This window comes from Leiobunum rupestre, chromosome 3 (assembly GCF_980474605.1).
Source record: "Leiobunum rupestre chromosome 3, qqLeiRupe1.1.hap1, whole genome shotgun sequence".
NCBI lineage: Eukaryota > Metazoa > Arthropoda > Arachnida > Opiliones > Sclerosomatidae > Leiobunum > Leiobunum rupestre.
In genome coordinates this window covers 9,625,840-9,644,298 of record NC_143386.1, presented here as the reverse complement: position 1 = coordinate 9,644,298, position 18,459 = coordinate 9,625,840, and positions in this window count along the sequence as shown.

The window sequence follows — 18,459 nt, the reverse complement described above, 5'->3', positions numbered from 1 at the left end:
AAACTACAGGCAATATTTCGAAATCGTCCCGTAATACTTGTTTTTATTTCAGGGGCGGAGCTTAGGTTTTGGGACATCCGACGTCGCCATCTATTGAGAGATTCTAGAATAAATTTAAAATATTTATTCACAAATGGCGACTTCGGTGCAAACGCGTAAGACTATTGACAAAACCACGAAAAAAAAAGAATCATATAATAGGAAATGTTCTCTATTTGAAGAAAATACCAAATAGGAAGGTATTGGACGATATATATCAATGTCAACTCCTAAAAATAAGAAGTTCCAACTTAAAATTCAGAAATAATTTTGAAATAAGCATTATCTCACTACAGTAAATCTCACCTTTAACGTTAAGCCTTGGTACAACAGCTACCTTTGGAAAATAAAAATGACCAAATCGGGTATTAATAAGGCGTAACTATTTCTAACTTCACTAATATAAATTAAATCGACATTTAAATCTAAAATACCGGCTTTATGAATATAAAAAGAAACGCTAAATCTGGAGTTTAATCCACCGAAGTCGACATATTTACGGCTAAAAAATAAAACCAAGAGATAATTTCGCCGCTACTCTACAGATGGCGGTCATGACCTAAAATGTAAAAAACTAGACGCGAGTAGGCGGAGTTAGGTAGTACAGCAGCTTAGCAGAGTTCAATGCTATCGTAGTTTGTTCTTAGTAAAAACGTAAATCTGATCTTCTTGTTATTAAGTAGAGAGTGAACAGGACCGTTGAGAGGGGGAAACCGGTGTAATATACCAAGGCCTGTGCAGTTTGAAGGGCCCTGTGTTGCACACTTCATCCAAGTTTGTCCTTGAAGACGTATATACGTTATTTTCAAAATTACTGGCTCTTTTGGGGCTCGGTGTTATTGTTTTACCGGGGCCCGTACAGCCTGGGGCCCTCCTTTGCATCTTTCTCTCAATTAATTCCTTGTAAACGTATAAGCCCGATTCTTACGGTGCCGGGGTTATGATTTTTCCGGGGCCCATGCAAGCTGAAGGGCCTGAGTTCCAAGTTTTTCTTCGTAAACGTATACTTTATTTCCAGTAATTACGTCTTTTTTGGGCCCAATGTTATTGTTTTATCGGGGCCTGGGCCCACTTTCGGCGAACCAGAGTATACAAACATGGGCAAAAGATGCGATTGCTTAGATGTAAATAATCACGTTCAAAAAGTAAGCCCAAAAAGTTCGTGTCCGTTTGCTTAATAAAAAAGCAAGCTAATAAACAATATTTTTGTTATTTGTTTGCTGAGCGTATTACACATCGATTTCTTAAAATATCACAAAATCAACTAAAAAAGATTTATCAGCGAGTGAGCTAGATCTATGCTAAACGAATCCCACTCTCTCCTCGTTTGCTCTCTCTTCAGTGAGCGAGCTTTCTCTAAACGTGGAGATGCCGCGATCACCGGTACCCGCTTACGGCGCGACGAACGAGTCTGTCGCGAACGACGAGGGCTTTCGCTCCCTTTGAATATAAAGCGTTTTATTTGACCTCGACCTTGACACCGTGCACGAAAACAATTTCGAGGTTTGACGGTTAATGGGCCATCTACTTGGGGTTTTCGGAATTAAATTTTTATTCTTTTTACGATAGTATTAACCTTTAAAATTTCTTAAAAACATTTCATATAGTTTTGAAATCGACCTTGAAAAGGTGCAAGAATAAAAATTAGGTTTGGCGGTTAAAGCGCCACCTACTGGGATTTTTAGGGAAAAATGGCTTTTGGTATGCTGTTATGTCAACCCCCTGAGATGAGAACGGTACTGCAACTTCTACCTCCAATATCGGACCTTCTTGCGAGTTCTTTTATTTAATTTGGAAACCGATTGTTCAATTAAGTTGTCGTTAAAAAGTCTTAACCTATCTCAATTGGGCAGGCAGTTTTAAAAGAATAGGTTAGGATAATTTTTAGCACACTATATTTAAATACATTGTTGACTAAGCTTATTGGAAATATGTTGAAGGTACTTATTTGTTGCCTAACATTAAATACACATTTAGCTTCAACATTTATAAATAAAAATTTTATATTCAATTGATTGTTTCACCGGAAGTAAAAATTCAAAAATAGAGATCATTAAGTAAGAAACATAGTGTGATTATACTGCACTATTTTAACAATAATATATGAATGGAGTTAAAATAATATAATATGGTGATAAAAATATTTTAAGTATGGTTAATTTGATTAAACAAACGCTTTGTTTTAAAATCTGAATTTCATTGGAAAGATGGAAGCGAACGAGGAGAGAGCGGGATTCGTTTAGCTTAGATTGAGATTGTTCACATAGAGATCCGTCGATTCAACTCATGGTCTTTAATAACTCTGCTTATAAGTAATTAAAGTTTCGACACTTGAATTCTCACTGTTTATTTAGTACTCAGAATTTTGCCCACGTCTGCCAGAGTGGATCAGACCATACATCCTCGCAACGCTCTCGTGTGTTGTGACAATTTTAAATTTTCATTCTTATCTTCTTAAGCTATTTTAGTTTAACGTTCTTATTTTTGAAAAAGTAATTTGAGATAAACGCCTACGTGACCCGCTCATTGTGAAAGTAATTAAGAAATTATTTTGCAAAACTCCAATTTCAAGAACTGTTATTTATAATGATCTAAGAGAAGTTAAGTTTAGTGTTGTTAATTTTCAGGAAAAATAAAAAATTTTAAACATAAATTACTTTTTAAGGGTTTGTAATGTTTTTAACTTTTTATCGATATAAAATGTCTAATATCATTAAACATACTACAAAACAATAATAGTGTTACATTGTTAATCAGTTTATACTAATCTAAAGGTTTATATTTACTTTTAGATTCGAAAAAATGAGGCGAAAATGCCGCTTTATTTAAATTTGCCAACAATATATTAGACTAATTATGGAATTAAAACTTTTTTATTTTTTTCGGGAAAAACGGAAAATTTTCCGGAAAAAAGGCCTCGGTCATTTTCCGGAAAATTTACAACACTAGTAAAGTTATTTACAAAACCAACTAAATAAACTTTACGCGAATTAGCTATTTTGAGATTTCCTTTTTTTATGTACGAAATATATTTAAAATTTGCAAATTTTTATCAATTATAAAATGTATTTATTTTTACTTAGGGATAAAGTCTATGTTGTCACGATACGCTGGCTACTGGCATCATGGTTGAATTTCCTCCCGGGAAGGGAAACCGTCACCAGCGTGTCCTTTAATCCAGTCGGAAGATGTCATTTTAGGGAATTAATGAGATACCTGACTGATTTGATTTTTTAGGAGGAAAGAGCTTACTTTTCGAGCGTGAGGGGATTGGCAGCCACGACGAAAATCATCTCAACAAAGTAGTGCTCCAGAAGTAGAAATAAAGACATTGGGGAGGTTAAGCAGAGCGCTCTAGAAGTTTGAACGACAACGTCGAGAGTCACGTGATCATCAGGCCACCGAGAGGGTATCTTCCCATTGCGCCGAATCCCATTCGACCGAATTTCCATTAGACCGAATTTCCTTTAGACCGAATTCCCATTAGACCGAATTCCGCCAAAGTTTTTGATGAAATTAGCCCAAAGGCGGGTTTTGTATTTTTCTAATCAACCGACGCAATATTCACAATTGAGCGAGGTTAGGTTAGGTTAGGTAACACTGCATGCTGTTCTGACAGATGCTGAAACGGATAAAACCGAATCCTAAACCCGGAGAAGTGCGGGTTTTTCGGTCGAATGGGACCGACAATCCCATTAGACCGAGTCCTAAATCCGCCAAACTGCGACTTTTTCGGTCGAATGGGATTGGGTTCGGTCGAATGGGATTCAGTGCAATGGAACAGATTCGCCGAGAGTGGGCCCGGGCCCTGGCAAAACAATACTTTCGGGCCCCAAAGAGCTACCTTATTTTCTAATTAACAATGTTTCGTGGAAGAAGTATAGTAGAAGTAGTATTGAACGGGCCCCGGTAATTTGTACCGGCTTCCCCCCTCTCTTGTCAGGCCTGGTGATCATTCTCCACCGTTTTATTTTCGTGTTTCTACTTCAGAGCTGGAATCTTTTATAACTTATAGACGACGCCATATTTCTGTCGATCTTATATGACACGTAGTGTTAAAATATAAATACTGAATATTTCAGTTTTCCTGCTCACAAATTGAGAAATAATTATGGCATTTGTTCCTTTTCTAGCAACGTGCGTTTTACCAATCGTAAATTTTAAATTGAAATGTTTGTGTTTAGACAAGGCGCAATTTGTAGTATTGGTTAAACACTTTTTTATTTTCATCCTGTTTCCGGGCTTAGCAAATATTTCTAAAATATTTAATATTCTTTAGCAGTCAAAATGGATGCACGCTTAACTGATTTTAAAGAATTTAATTTTATGAACGTTGACGTTTAAACAACTAGAGCGTTTTGCTTAACCTCTCTATTTTTGGTAATAACATAAGTCTATAATATTTTTCCATAAGTTTTTCCCATTTATGGAATATTTTACTGAGAGCTAGGCGCTGTCAAAGGCAACGTGTGAAGTGGCAGCAAGCGGACGCAAAACGGCGACGAAGCCCGTAATGCAGTCTGTTTTGTGTCACACTTATGTAACAATATTATAAACTTATGGTAATACCGATACTTCAATAATTTTTTCGGAATTTTTTTTTAAAACTAAGGTTGCTAAATTTAGTTCGAACTGATTTTTGGAAACTGAAAATTAATGCAAATTAATGCATATTGTCCTATTCGCAAAGTTACAACGACGAAAATAGAGCCACAAGAATAAATATATTTGAAAGCTAAATTAATTATATCCTTGTATTTATAGCGATTCTAAAGGGAATTTAATTAAAAAGGAAATCTAAAATAAATAGATAATGAATCCTTTCAGTCGCGTTGTGCAGTCGTAGAAAAGGGAAGAAACGCACACAGAGCTCGTAGCGCCATCTTGGGGAATGATGAGTTGTTAGGGTTGTTGTAAACTTTGACGCTAAACCGGTCCCCGGTGAATTTCTCTCTTTCGAAGCGAAGAGAAAAAGGAAACAACATTTTCTTGCCGCTCTTTGCTCTCGCTGCGTACTGCTTCTCTCCCTCTCTCGTTTTCAGACGGACAAAATAATTTAAAAGAATCCGCGGAGGAAAAACTCGTGGCGGGAGGAAACAAGGTGTTAACCGGCCAAATATAGTCCGGCGCTTAGGTCGCCATCAAACCAAACATTGCCATATAACATTTTAATACTAATTTTATTTAGTTCTTAATTAATTTAATATAGTATTTTAATACTAATTTTATTTAGTTCTTAATTAATTTAATATAGTATTTTAATACTAATTTTATTTAGTTCTTAATTAATTTAATATAGTATTTTAATACTAATTTTATTTAGTTCTTAATTAATTTAATATAGTATTTTAATACTAATTTTATTTAGTTCCTTATTAATTTAATAAAATATTTTAATACTAATTTTATTTAGTTCCTTATTAATTTAATAAAATATTTTATTACTAATTTTCTTTAGTTCCTTATTAATTTAATAAAATATTTAATACTAATTTTATATAGTTCTTAATTAATTTAATTTTATATAAATTTAGTTCTTAATTAATTTAATTTCATATCAATTTAGTTCTTAATAAAATAATTTAATTTAATTTAATATCAATTTAGTTCTTAATAAAATAATTTAATTTAATTTAATAACAATTTAGTTCTTAATTAAATAATTTAATTTAATTTAATATCAATTTAGTTCGTAATTAAATAATTTAATTTAATTTAATATTAATTTAGTTCTTAATTAATTTAAGTTATTTAACTCAGTATCAATTTAGTTCTTAATTAATTTAAGTTATTTAACTTAGTATCAATTTATTTATTAATTAATTTAAGTTATTTAACTTAGTATCAATTTATTTATTAATTAATTTAAGTTATTTAGCTTAGTATCAATTTATTTCTTAATTAATTTAAGTTATTTAGCTTAGTATCAATTTATTTCTTAATTAATTTATGTTATTTAACTTAATATCAATTTAGTTCCTAATTTTTATTTAATATAAATTTATTTCTTAACTTTAATTTAATACCAATTTAGATCTCAATTTTAATTTAATATCAATTTAGTTTTTAATTTTAATTTAATTTCAATTTAATTCTTAATTTTAATTTAATATAAATTCATTTCTTAATTTTATTTTAATTATCAATTTAGTTCTTAATTTTATTTTAATTATCAATTTAGTTCTTAATTTTATTTTAACTATCAATTAATATAAGTTTAGTTCTTAATTAATTTAATTTATTTAACATAATATCAGTTTAGTTCTTAATTTTAATTTAATACTAATTTAAATAAAATAATACGCTTTAGGTATAGCTTCCAAGTTCCAACCCCACTAGATAGAAGGCGCCATATTCTTAGAACAGACCACGACGAAGCAAAAAACCATCTATATACTCCTCTTCCATCCCCTGGAAGGCAGTTTGAAGATATCCGAGGATCCTTCAACCTTTTAACAATGGTGGCAACGAATAACAAAATTTCTTAAATTGGTCCCTTGATCGTAGTATAAGTCCGGCGGCATCTAAAGGCGTCGAATTAGAAAGGAGGCGCCGAGGAACAATCTCTGGAGGAAATCTTACCTTTCTGCGTGATCCGCGCCGGAAAATGAAAAGAACAAACCTATAAATTGAGTTGGAGACTAGTTTCTTCTAGGCGCGTAATTTATTTTTATGGTCTCCGTTTTTTTGTATGTTTTGTTGGATTTATACGTCTTTTCGCTAATGGCTACCGCTACCGGAAGGGGGGTCTTTAATTTTATTTCCGCCCCTCTCTCTGATCTACCGCTACATTCTGCATTTTTTTTTATTTTCAACTACTTTGTCCGTAACACTTTTTTTGGCCCATTCCAACTGTTTACCAACGGTTTTTTCCAACACCAGGATCCTCACTTTTCCAGACGTTAGTTTCCAATTTAAAGAGTTAAGTTTTTTCGTATTTTATCATCAGGTAACGTTTAGCAGAAATATAAACTATACATGTATACTATAAGTATATAACATATATTTCACGAAATAAGCAGTGGTGTCGTCAGAATATTTGGTTCGATATCAGAAAAGCAGAAACCTTTGCTGAGGTAATAGGTTGGCAACCCTTTTGGTCTCCAGTCTTCGGTGGAAGCCTGGGAAACCAGTTTCCGGTCCTCCAGTCTCCACTTGAAGGTTGGGCCTTTAGACTACAGTCTCCATCGCTACTAGAGGTCTCCGGTCTCCAGTCACCATCCCAACTAGAGGTTTCCGCTCTCCAGTCACCATCCCGACTAGAGGTTTCCGGTCTCCAGTCACCATCCCGAGTAGAGGCCTCCGGTCTCCAGTCACCATCCCGACTAGAGGCCTTCAGTCTCCAGGTCTCCAGTCACCATCCCAACTAGAGGCCTCCGGTCGCCAGGTCTCCAGTCACCTTCCTGACTAGAGGTCTCCAGTCTCCAGTCACCATCCCGACTAGAGGTCTCCAGTCTCCAGTCACCATCCCGAGTAGAGGCCTCCGGTCTCCAGTCACCATCCCGACTAGAGGTCTCCAGTCTCCAGTCACCATCCCGAGTAGAGGCCTCCGGTCTCCAGTCACCATCCCGACTAGAGGCTACCGGTCTCCAGTCACCATCCCGACTAGAGGCCTTCAGTCTCCAGGTCTCCAGTCACCATCCCAACTAGAGGCCTCCGGTCGCCAGGTCTCCAGTCACCTTCCCGACTAGAGGTCTCCAGTCTCCAGTCACCATCCCGACTAGAGGTCTCCAGTCTCCAGTCACCATCCCGAGTAGAGGCCTCCGGTCTCCAGTCACCATCCCGACTAGAGGCCTCCGGTCTCCAGTCACCATCCCGACTAGAGGCTACCGGTCTCCAGTCACCATCCCGACTAGAGGCTACCGGTCTCTAGTCACCATCCCGACTAGAGGCCTCCATTCTCTGTAGAAGTCGCAGGTCTCCGGTCTTGGAGGCCGGAGCCGCCGATGTATGTCTGAGGTACACCACTTCATTTTCTTTATTTTAATTGTGAACAACCGCCATCTGGATGCATTTTACCAAATTGCTAACTAAGAGCAAAAGTCCAGCGAGATAAAGTGCCCCATTTTAAGAAAAGCGACCTTTTAGTTTTATATCTATGATAATTTCCATAATAATGTAATAATTGCAATATACTAAAAAGTAAGGTTAAAACAATAGAAAAATTAATTATTAAGTGAATTTAATGTAAAATCACTCGAAGATTATTATTTCTAATTTCATTCAAAAGTCACGTATCTCGACTTGCTTGAATTTGCCTCTCGGTACCGGTGGACGACTGACTTCCAATTCCTACCAATTTTCTTATTCTAATTATCAATATTATCTACATTTTCAGGTTGTTATTCGTTTGAAACCTGTATCTTGGGAAGCAAAAATAGTGCGTGCCAAATTCATAGAGTTGTTAATTAAAATTAAATGCGCAAATCAGAATTACTTTACAAGGGTTTTTATTCTAGACTAAATTAGAGATTTAGTTTGGGAGAGTTTCGTTTGGCCGACTTCTCATTTGGCCGACCACAAAATACACGTTACGCCGACTGTCCATTTGGCCGACTGCACATTTGTCCGACTGAGAAGTCGGACAAATGGACAGTCGGCCAAATGGACTGTTCATTTGGCCGACTGAACATTTGTCCGACTGTCCATTTAGCTGACTGAGAAGTCGGCCAAATGGGCAGTCGGCCAAATGGACAGTGCATTAGACCAACTGCTCATTTTTCCGACTGCTCGTTTGGCCGACTTCTCGTTTGGCCGACTGCTCATTTGGCCGACTTCTCGTTTGGCTGACTTCTCATTTGGCCGACTGCTCATTTGACCGACTGCTCATTTGGCATTTGGACGATACTATGTGCGTTTGGCTAGGTACTGTCCTCTAGGTCGCGTTTTAGAAGGCCCAGCTTGGTTATAAAGAACGGGGCTGGGGGGGCGCCGGTCCGGCCCCCCAGCGCTCGAGCGAAGCGAGTGCGCGGTGCCGTCAGGCGCCAATATTTAGAATACACTGCCCGTTCTATAAGTTAGCCTAACACTAAAGACATAGATAATGAGCAGTCGGTCAAATGAGCAGTCGGCCAAACGAGCAGTCGGCCAAACGAGAAGTCGGTCAAACGAGCAGTCGGCCAATTGAGCAGTCGGACAAATGAGCAGTCGGTCAAATGGGCTGCTTATTTGGCCGACCAGAATTTCGGCTAAAAGAGTAGTCGGCCAAATGAATAGTCGGCCTAATGAGTAGTCGGCCATATGGTCTGCTCATTTGGTCGACCGAAAAGTCGACCAAATGAGCTGTCGGCCAAATGAAAAGTCGGTCAAATGAGGAATCGGCCAAATGCACCCCACCCTTTAGTTTTACTTTTGGATTCGATAAAATAGTGTTGTAAGTCGGAATAGTTTCCGTAATTTTTCCGAAAGAAATAAAAAAAGGATTTAATCCATGATTATTCTATTTGCAAATTTAAATAAAGCGGTATTTTCACCTCATTTTTTTTTAACTAAAAGTAAAACTAAACATCTAGTATAGTTTAAACTGATTATCAATGTAACCCTTTTATTGTTTTGTAGTATGTTTAAAGATAGTAGACATTCGATATCGATAAAAAGTTAAAAACATTAAAAACCCTTAAAAAGTAATTTATGTTTCAATTTTTCATTTTTCCGATTTGCGGAAAATTTTCTGGAAATTTATCCGGAAATTAACAACACTACGATAAAATGAGGCTAAAATGCCACGAAATTTAAATTTTTAATATTAATATTATATTAATATTTTAGAATATTCTTCTAAAATTTTATAGCTGTTTGATTAACCAATTTTTTTTTTAAATTAAAAAGCTATGTTATCTGTATAAAACCAGAGTATGAGAAATTTCTTCAGGTAACGAAATGGGAGCTTTATACTAACCTAATGAAGGTTATTCGAAAGGAATTTCACTGTAAAACTAAAATTAGGAATCTGTCTCTATTACTTAGCTATAGAACTCAATTTGAAAAAGCTATCGGGGTTTCTCTATAATAAAGAAAAATGCTTTCTTTCCCTTTATGATCCTAATAGCCCCATCTGGCGGGGTCAATAACGTCAAATGACGGATAAAAAGTCATAGAAATAATGGTCGGAGTCGTGTTCGAAATTTATAAAGCTCTTTTACGCGGTGGCTTACTGTATGGGTGTCTGTGTCTGTCCACTAGTAGAAGAATGATTTGAAACGCGGCAACTTGATTGGAATTTTCGTACCATATGTTTATTGCAATTTCTGGAATTACAAGACATTTTTTAACTTCAGACTGTCATGTGTTATCCAAAATGTTTAAGTTTTAAGGTTAAACCCTTGCTAAGGGGCTTACCTATTTTGGAATGACGTCATGTCTACGTCACACCACACAACAGTCAAGATATCTTAAAAAAACATAAGTATGACAATTAATCTTCTCCCATAGCTAATTTTCCGAGTGATACTCTGTTTCATCAATGACCATATTCATCTTACCAGAAGTAACATAATACGAAGAAGTATGTATGCTAATTTCCTGACCGACCTTTATTTCGACACTGACACTCTCACCAAGATCTAACTTGGACTTGCAACCAGAGTATGTAGTATAGTATCGTCCTTGGTAGCAGTATATTTAGCTTTAGGCATATTTAGACACTAGGTGGCTCTGTGCCGATAACTTATTCTAGATCACGCAATAGCTCTAAAAATCAGTTCAGTGATAATTTTGCTAATTGGCATACTTATCGATATTACGTTACTTATGATCTTACCAAGCTGTGGACTGAAAACTGTCACTAGTCTATGGACTTGCCTGGTAACGGTGTCCGAAATATAGCCACCGACAGACTATTTGAGCTTTTGAAGGATCACCAAGACGTACTAAAAATTGAAACACTTCAGATAGTAAAAAAATACTTTATCAAAATTATGATGATTTACTGATTTGGAAAATAAATGTGACTATTATAAACAATCCATTCGTTTTTGCAGGTGGTTTTTTATATGTTTAGGACCTAAACGTGTTGACGTTCGTATTTATAGTCATCACATTAGCTTGGCAGTAATTTTGGCAACCAAGATAAATTACCATTACCGAAATCGTTCATACTTATGTTATTATTAAGCTATTTATTCTATCACTAAATATTTCCATTAACTGACACACTTATGGCACATAATTTATAGTGTTGTTAATTTTCCGGAAAATAAAATGCGTAAAAATTTCCAGAAAATCTTCCGAATTGCTGAAAATTTTCTGCAAATTGGAAAAATAAAAAATTGAAACATTAAAGGTTTTTAATTTTTTAAACTTTTTATCGATATAAAATGTCAACAGTAAACATACTACAAAACATTAATAGTATTACATTGTTAATCAGTTTAAAGCTAGTCTAGAGGTTTAGTTTTACTTTTAGATTCGAAAAAAATGAAGCGAAAATGCCGCTTTATTTAAATTTGCAAACGATATTAGACTAATCATGGAATGAAAACTTTTTTTTAATTTTTTCGGAAAAATACGGAAAAGTTTAAGGAAATTTTCCGAGCGGCAAATTTTCCAACTTACAACACTACATAATTATAAGCTTATGATTACACTTTATTGGATGCGCGCGTTTCGAAATACGATATTCCTCTTCTGGATTACATTAGTCTAATTTCCGAATAGGGCAAGATAGTCTCATTCCCAAGGGACGCAAAAATTCTTTTAAATAATGCCAAAAATAGTTATGAGACTGCCAAAAATATCTGTAGGTAATTCAAACTCTAGCAGCCAGTCTCAGTGACGTTAAAAATGGCCGAATGATTTAAAATAATTAGGTTCTAGGTCCCCGGTAATTCCATTCCTCTTGTTGGGGGCGTCATCATTGCTGGCCCCTTCATCCCATTTCCCTTACGCGTCCCTTCGAAAAGTGTGTCCTGACCCTCCTGGCAGCTAGTGCCAGTGGAGAGGCAGGAACGAACTGAGTGTGTTGCGTAACATCCTGTCTATGGAATGCACCCTCGGCGGATCCTCTGAAAAAGGAAGGCTATTTTGGGATGCCCAGATCCTTTCGGTTTCCTGCCACTATGAGAAACTCTCTCCCTCAAGTGGCGACATTTCGCTCGCTCCCTGAACGAAGCGAGATGGAACTGATGTATTTCGGTGTCGTGTAGGTAAGGAGGCACTCACCCCTGGTGGCAGATGTTAGAAACTTAATGGAGTTGTGCCAATACATTTTTGGCCGATCGAGTCGAATATCAAATATTTGTTTACTAGCCACGTCAAATACCATATCGAATTTTTTACCCGTAGAATAGTTTGGTACAATACTTGTAATTAGAAAACAGGGACGGTTAACTGATCAAACACCAAGTAGTATTTCGAATAACAAATAGTATTTCGAATAACAAAAATTATTTCGAATAACAAATAGTATTTCGAATAACAAAAATTATTTCGAATAACAAAAAGTATTTCGAATACCAAATGATATTTCGAATACCAAATGATATTTCTAATTCCCAATAGTATTTCGAATAACAAAAAATATTTCGAATACCAAATGATATTTCGAATTCCCAATAGTATTTCGAATAACAAAAAGTATTTCGAATACCAAATGATATTTCGAATTCCCAATACTATTTCGAATAACAAAAAGTATTTCGAATACCAAATGATATTTCGAATTCCCAATAGTATTTCGAATACCAAATGATATTTCGAATTACCAATTGTATTTCGAATAACAAAAAGTATTTCGAATACCAAATGATATTTCGAATAGCACATAGCAAGTAGTATTTCGAATACCACATATCAAGTAGTATTTCGAATAGCACATACCAAGTAGTATTTCGAATAGCACATACCAAGTAGTATTTCGAATAGGGGTTTTTCCCCGAGTTCTTCGTTTTCCCCTTCCATCAAACTTGTAGAGGTTAACTGTAATAGTTAGTGTAGGGAGCTGTTGGCTCGCGTGGCATGTAGGGCTTTCCACCACCCTCCTACGCAATGTAACCCGGCCACCTGTATAAAAGGCATAATAAGTCGCTAGATGACTTGGGCCTAAGGTGGTGCCTTGGGTATTAGCCTAGATGATTATTAGTATTTCGATTATCACATACCAAATAGTATTTCGAATACCACATACCAAATAGTATTTCGAATACCACATACCAAATAGTATTTCGAATACCACAAACCAAATAGTATTTAGAATACCACCTACCAAATTGTATTTAGAATACCACATACCAAATAGTATTTCGAATACCACCTACCAAATAGTATTTAGAATACCACATACCCAATAGTATTTAGAAAAACAAATAGTACTACGAATACCAAATAATACTTCGAATAGCAAATAGTACTTCGAATAGCAAATAATACTTCGAATACCAAATAATTTGATGTAATTGGTTTCCCAGTTTTAGTGTTAGTTTTAACTTTGTCCGAAAAAATCGAGGGGCAGCTCACTCCAATGATTATTAGGACACCCCTCGTATGATTAAATCATGATTAGATTAGATTAAAATTAAATCTGTAGCTTTGGCTGTACAAAGATTAAAAATGATTAAATCATGACTAACTTTTTAATCATGATTATTAGGACACCTTGTAACAAAGTGATCTGCCCCTCGGAAAAAATCCTAAGGCTTAATAATCTAGCCAATAAGAAACTAACTAGCATCACACCACACAAAACTATCCATCGCGGCATTGAAACTCAACAACCAAGAAAAATCTAGCGGTTATTCAACCAGTTTTGGTAGCTATTTGAAATACCAAACTACACTTTTCGAATAATCAAAGTTCTATTTTATTAAGAAAAACTAATATTTGGGAAAATTCAATTGTGGTTCAAAATAACGTTATTAAAATTTCGACAGTGCCATCTTGTGCTTCAAAATAACCTACTAAAATTAAAAAACATATTGCGTTTCGTATTTGTGCTAATATAATTTTTTTTCACTTCTACCGTTTGTTAAAAATGTCTTCCAATAAGCGAGTTTCAATCACGGTACCGACATCTATCGGCTTTAAAATTAACTATTAGACTGGTACTTTCTCATACACAAGAGCAGACTGAACTGACGACCTAGGTCACCGAAATCAAGCTGAGATATGATATCAGAGTACGATCCTCGTTTGCTTTTTAATCTGACGGCCCATGCGCCAGTTATTATTGAAACTTGCTTATTCTATCTTAATTAAATCGTAAGCCTATCATCAAAGAGTATAAAAACTACGTAACCTAGAGATATAATGACGGTCGAAAGCAGTAAAGGAAGTTGTAGCAACCGGGGGGGAAGGCACTCAGTGAATTTGCACTTCAAATTTCGGTACCGCAGCGCCACTACGGCAGTTTTTAGTACAATAAATAATAATACCGGAGAAAAATGGCAGTTACGGTGTTGCGGAGATGCTAAATTTGGCATTTTGGATATTTAATTGTCTAATATCTGTCAATTCAAAAAAGTGACAGTAATTGGTTACTGTTTCGTGATTTTTTTAGTTAGAATTTGTGGATTCGTTGTTTCGGTGTTTATTTTCAAAAATTGAAGAATAAGGCGTTTGTTTTCTAACCTTGCCAAGTCCTAAAGGTAGCCAAGTCCTTAAAGAATTTTCAAGAATGTTGAACTAAATCAAAATGATTGCCACTTAAAACTGCCGTAGTGGCGCTGCGGTACCGAAATTTGAAGTACAAATTCACTGAGGACCTTCCCCCCCGGTTGCTACAACTTCCTTTACTGCTTTCGACCGTCATTATATCTCTAGGTTACGTAGTTTTTATACTCTTTGCTATCATAAGGTCCCCCAAAGTAAAGGTCTACCATAGAGCCCCATGTTTACGGCATTGTCCATGCGAGAAGAAAATTAACGTACGACGATAGGGCAGTAGCAACATCTTTTTAAAAATTTCTACATCTAAAATATTCTCTTGGTAGAGCAGCCACGCTCGGGTTGATAAATGCCACACAAACGCGTCTAAATCTCAAATTTGAAAAATAAATACCTTCAGAAACACAACTCTTATTTCTAATAGCCAGTTTTAGGTTTTGATGAATCATTTTTCAAAGATAAGTGTTAATTTTAAGTTTAAAAGCGAAAACATTGCGAATAAGCCTTGGCTACGGTGCTAAGGGATCGCGGCGGAGATTTCTCCGGCGTGGTTCTTAAGCAGCGTTCAGACTATGTGAAAACAATACGTTAGCATCGGTCGTGTCGTTTCGGTTAGTGCTTCCAACGGCCACCTGATCGGATTATTCAGATCGTATTTCTTACGCGTACGACGTCATTCAGTTTGTCAGATTACCTGAATCTGGTAACCGACTCTCACCCGTTGATCTGATCTGAAATTCTATCTGATTTATTTTTCTAAATATAAACTGACCTGATTAAATATAGAGAAGAACCAGTTGGCCTATCGGTTATCTGACATACGATACACAATACTAAATCTTTATGAAAATTAATAAATTTTCGCATTTGTTAAATTTTATTTCTGTGTTCCTTACAAAGATAAATGAGGAATATTTAGTGGTTATTTCCACCAATTTTTTAAACAGGTTAAAGCAGTTTTTGTTTCGGGCTGCAAGGAACCTCTTTTGGGGGGAACAACCTCTGATCCCGTAGAAAAGGCGCGTTCAGCGGGTACTGATATTCCTGAAACGGCAAGGTAATCACGTGCCATTCTCGATACCTGCTTAAATTCGTCTTCATGCGCCTAATATAGGGTTTATTAAGCCAATAACCTAAAGAAACCATTTATTGAAGATATTTACCTTCCACCATTCGATGATATTGGTATGGGGTGGCGCAATGTTGGCGATCAAGTACTTGTTAATCTCGGATCCCTTTGCTTGTTTCTTAGGACGCTTAGGGTAAATAGCAAGAAAGTCATCTTCTTGTACCGAAGCCGTCGAGACGCTTCTGTTCTTGGTCTGCCAAGATCTAGTAGTATTTTGAGAAAACGTTGAGGACGGCCGCTTTCACTTTCTTACAACATTATTTGCTATAGCGTTCCTTGAAAACGTCTAGGTTCAATGTTGGATTTAATACTGAAAATAACGCGAACTAAATATCTTTAAGTGCAAAAACGTTTTAACTTAATCTCACCCATAAAAATCCAGTAAACTTCCGTTCCCATGAGGTCGTTGTAGGTTTCTAATTTTCTCAATGCAGCGGAACAAACTGGTTTCAAAACACCATTTCTTTGCGCAGTACTTTTTTTGAGTTTTTTAATTTTGGCATTACCAGTCCCAACGTAGGATAACGCTAAGCCGATACACGATTGGTGGCCACGTAAAAATCCTTGTCGGAAAATACTTTTTAGCATTTTCAAGTAATTTTAAGATCTGATACTTTTACCTTAAGGAATTTAACAAATAGTTATATGTAAATCAGATAACTGTATTACAATTTTATATCTGATCAGATAAAACCCTTCAGTTTGTGATAAACTTAGGTTACTTCCTGTAAAATTATCTGGATTGATAACCTGTTTCCAACCACCCGATCTGAAGATATTTAAAAATGTCATCAGGTTATCTGATGCCAAATTTATTCGAAATTTAACTCAGTCCAGATAAAGTAACTGTTATCTGAGTATCGGTTGGAAGCACAAGTATGTTGGTCGCGTCGGTTCGTTCATTTCACTGTTCAGAAAGGAACCAACCTTGCACGGAGATTAACATAAAAGGGGATTGTTCATCCAATCAGAGCTCAGTAATAACGGCGGAAAAATTGAAATATTTTTTTATCCACCTCTGATTGGTTATAGTATTTCGATGGTTCTAAAGGTCGCCACAACCTAGAGTCAGCGCTGATGAGGCATAAGGCTAATTGTCTGCTATGAACTTTTTGAGCTTTCGGCAGTCCGCAACGAAATGAAAAAATGTAAACGACACGCGCGAAAATTTAAAGTCTCTGTTGAGAAGTCTGAACGGTGTAAGAAATCGAAAGAACCGACACGATCGACGCAAACGTCATATTTTCACCTAGTCTGAACGCTGCTTAAGTTTCAAAAACATTCGCGCACGGCTTGTGCGCATTCATAAAGCATTTCGCGAAATTTATTTCAGAAATGCGTAGTTGAGGGCGTAGCCACTAGGAGGCGCAGGTTTTGAATACCTACCTCTTAATAACGGGTATGTGATCGTCAAACATTTTGCCTGGACAGTTGCTTATGAGGACCCTATGATAGGTTTATGATTAAATCGATTTAACTGACTAAACGTATTTAGAAACGGTGAAGTGTAACGTCATTACCAACATGGCCAGCTTGTTGAGAAATGCCACAAACATCCATATATTTACACCCTTAGCCATAAAAAATCCTAACTTTTTTCTGGGTTTTTTTTATACTTCTTTCGAAAGGTACATACAATTTTTCTTTCAAATATTGAACTTTTCGAGTGTTTTTGGCTCGAAGCTATACATTTATAAACGGTATTGAAACCACAGAAGTGTCCTATTCGCACAAGCCAACAATTTTTGGCCAACGCCGGTTGCGAATGCAGAAAAACGTTTCACAACGTGATGCCAACACAAAAACTTCTTTGTTGGTCAGGTTTTAGTACAGCCGGTTTTTGGCAACCAAGGCTTGGCTCCAAATATTTAAATCTAATAATTTTCGTACACATCCTGTTGTTATCAGAAAACTAAATAATAATAATAATATGAAATACCTTTTTATGTAATTTGTAATATTTTGTAGTGAACGTTGAGATTTTGCTCATTAACTGGCGTAGAAAATTATTCCTAATAAGCCCCATTTTCATGCTCGCTGGTAGCGGGTAAAAATCGACAAAATCCGCTTCCGCTACACACTTTTTCACTTTCCGCGTCGATCTGTTTCAAACAGATATTTTAGCTTTATTTTCACGCTTGCGAGTGGCGGAAGCGAATTTTGACGATTTTTACCCGCTACCAGCGAGCATGAAAATGGGGCTTTAGGAATAATTTTCTACGCCAGCTAATGAGCAAAATCTCAACGGTTCTTTGAGCTTGCGTACGAACACAACGCGTTTTAGCGTTGCCTATGTTATTATAATGGTCCGTGCACGGGAAATATCTTCGATTAATTCCTCAAATTTTAGTTCAATATCTGGTATCTTTACCCCGTTGCCTAGGCAACAACCAGGTTTCGACTTTCAAGACTCCAGACAAACAAAGAAATATGGCGTTTCCAAGTGCAAACCGATGTGTTATCACAAATATGGGATGTAATTCAGATCATTTAGCTTCTTTAAAGAAGTTTAATTTCTCGAGAAAGACAGATATTTAATTAATTTAAATGGTTTTTTAATATAAATTGTTGTTTTGAAAACCACTTTTTAGGTTCAGATCAGACTGATCAGGGAGCCACCTTTCAAAGAAACAGGTCGACGCGTTGTTAAAGCAACTGTCAGCTCTTTCATTGCCACCTGCATAATGATAAGG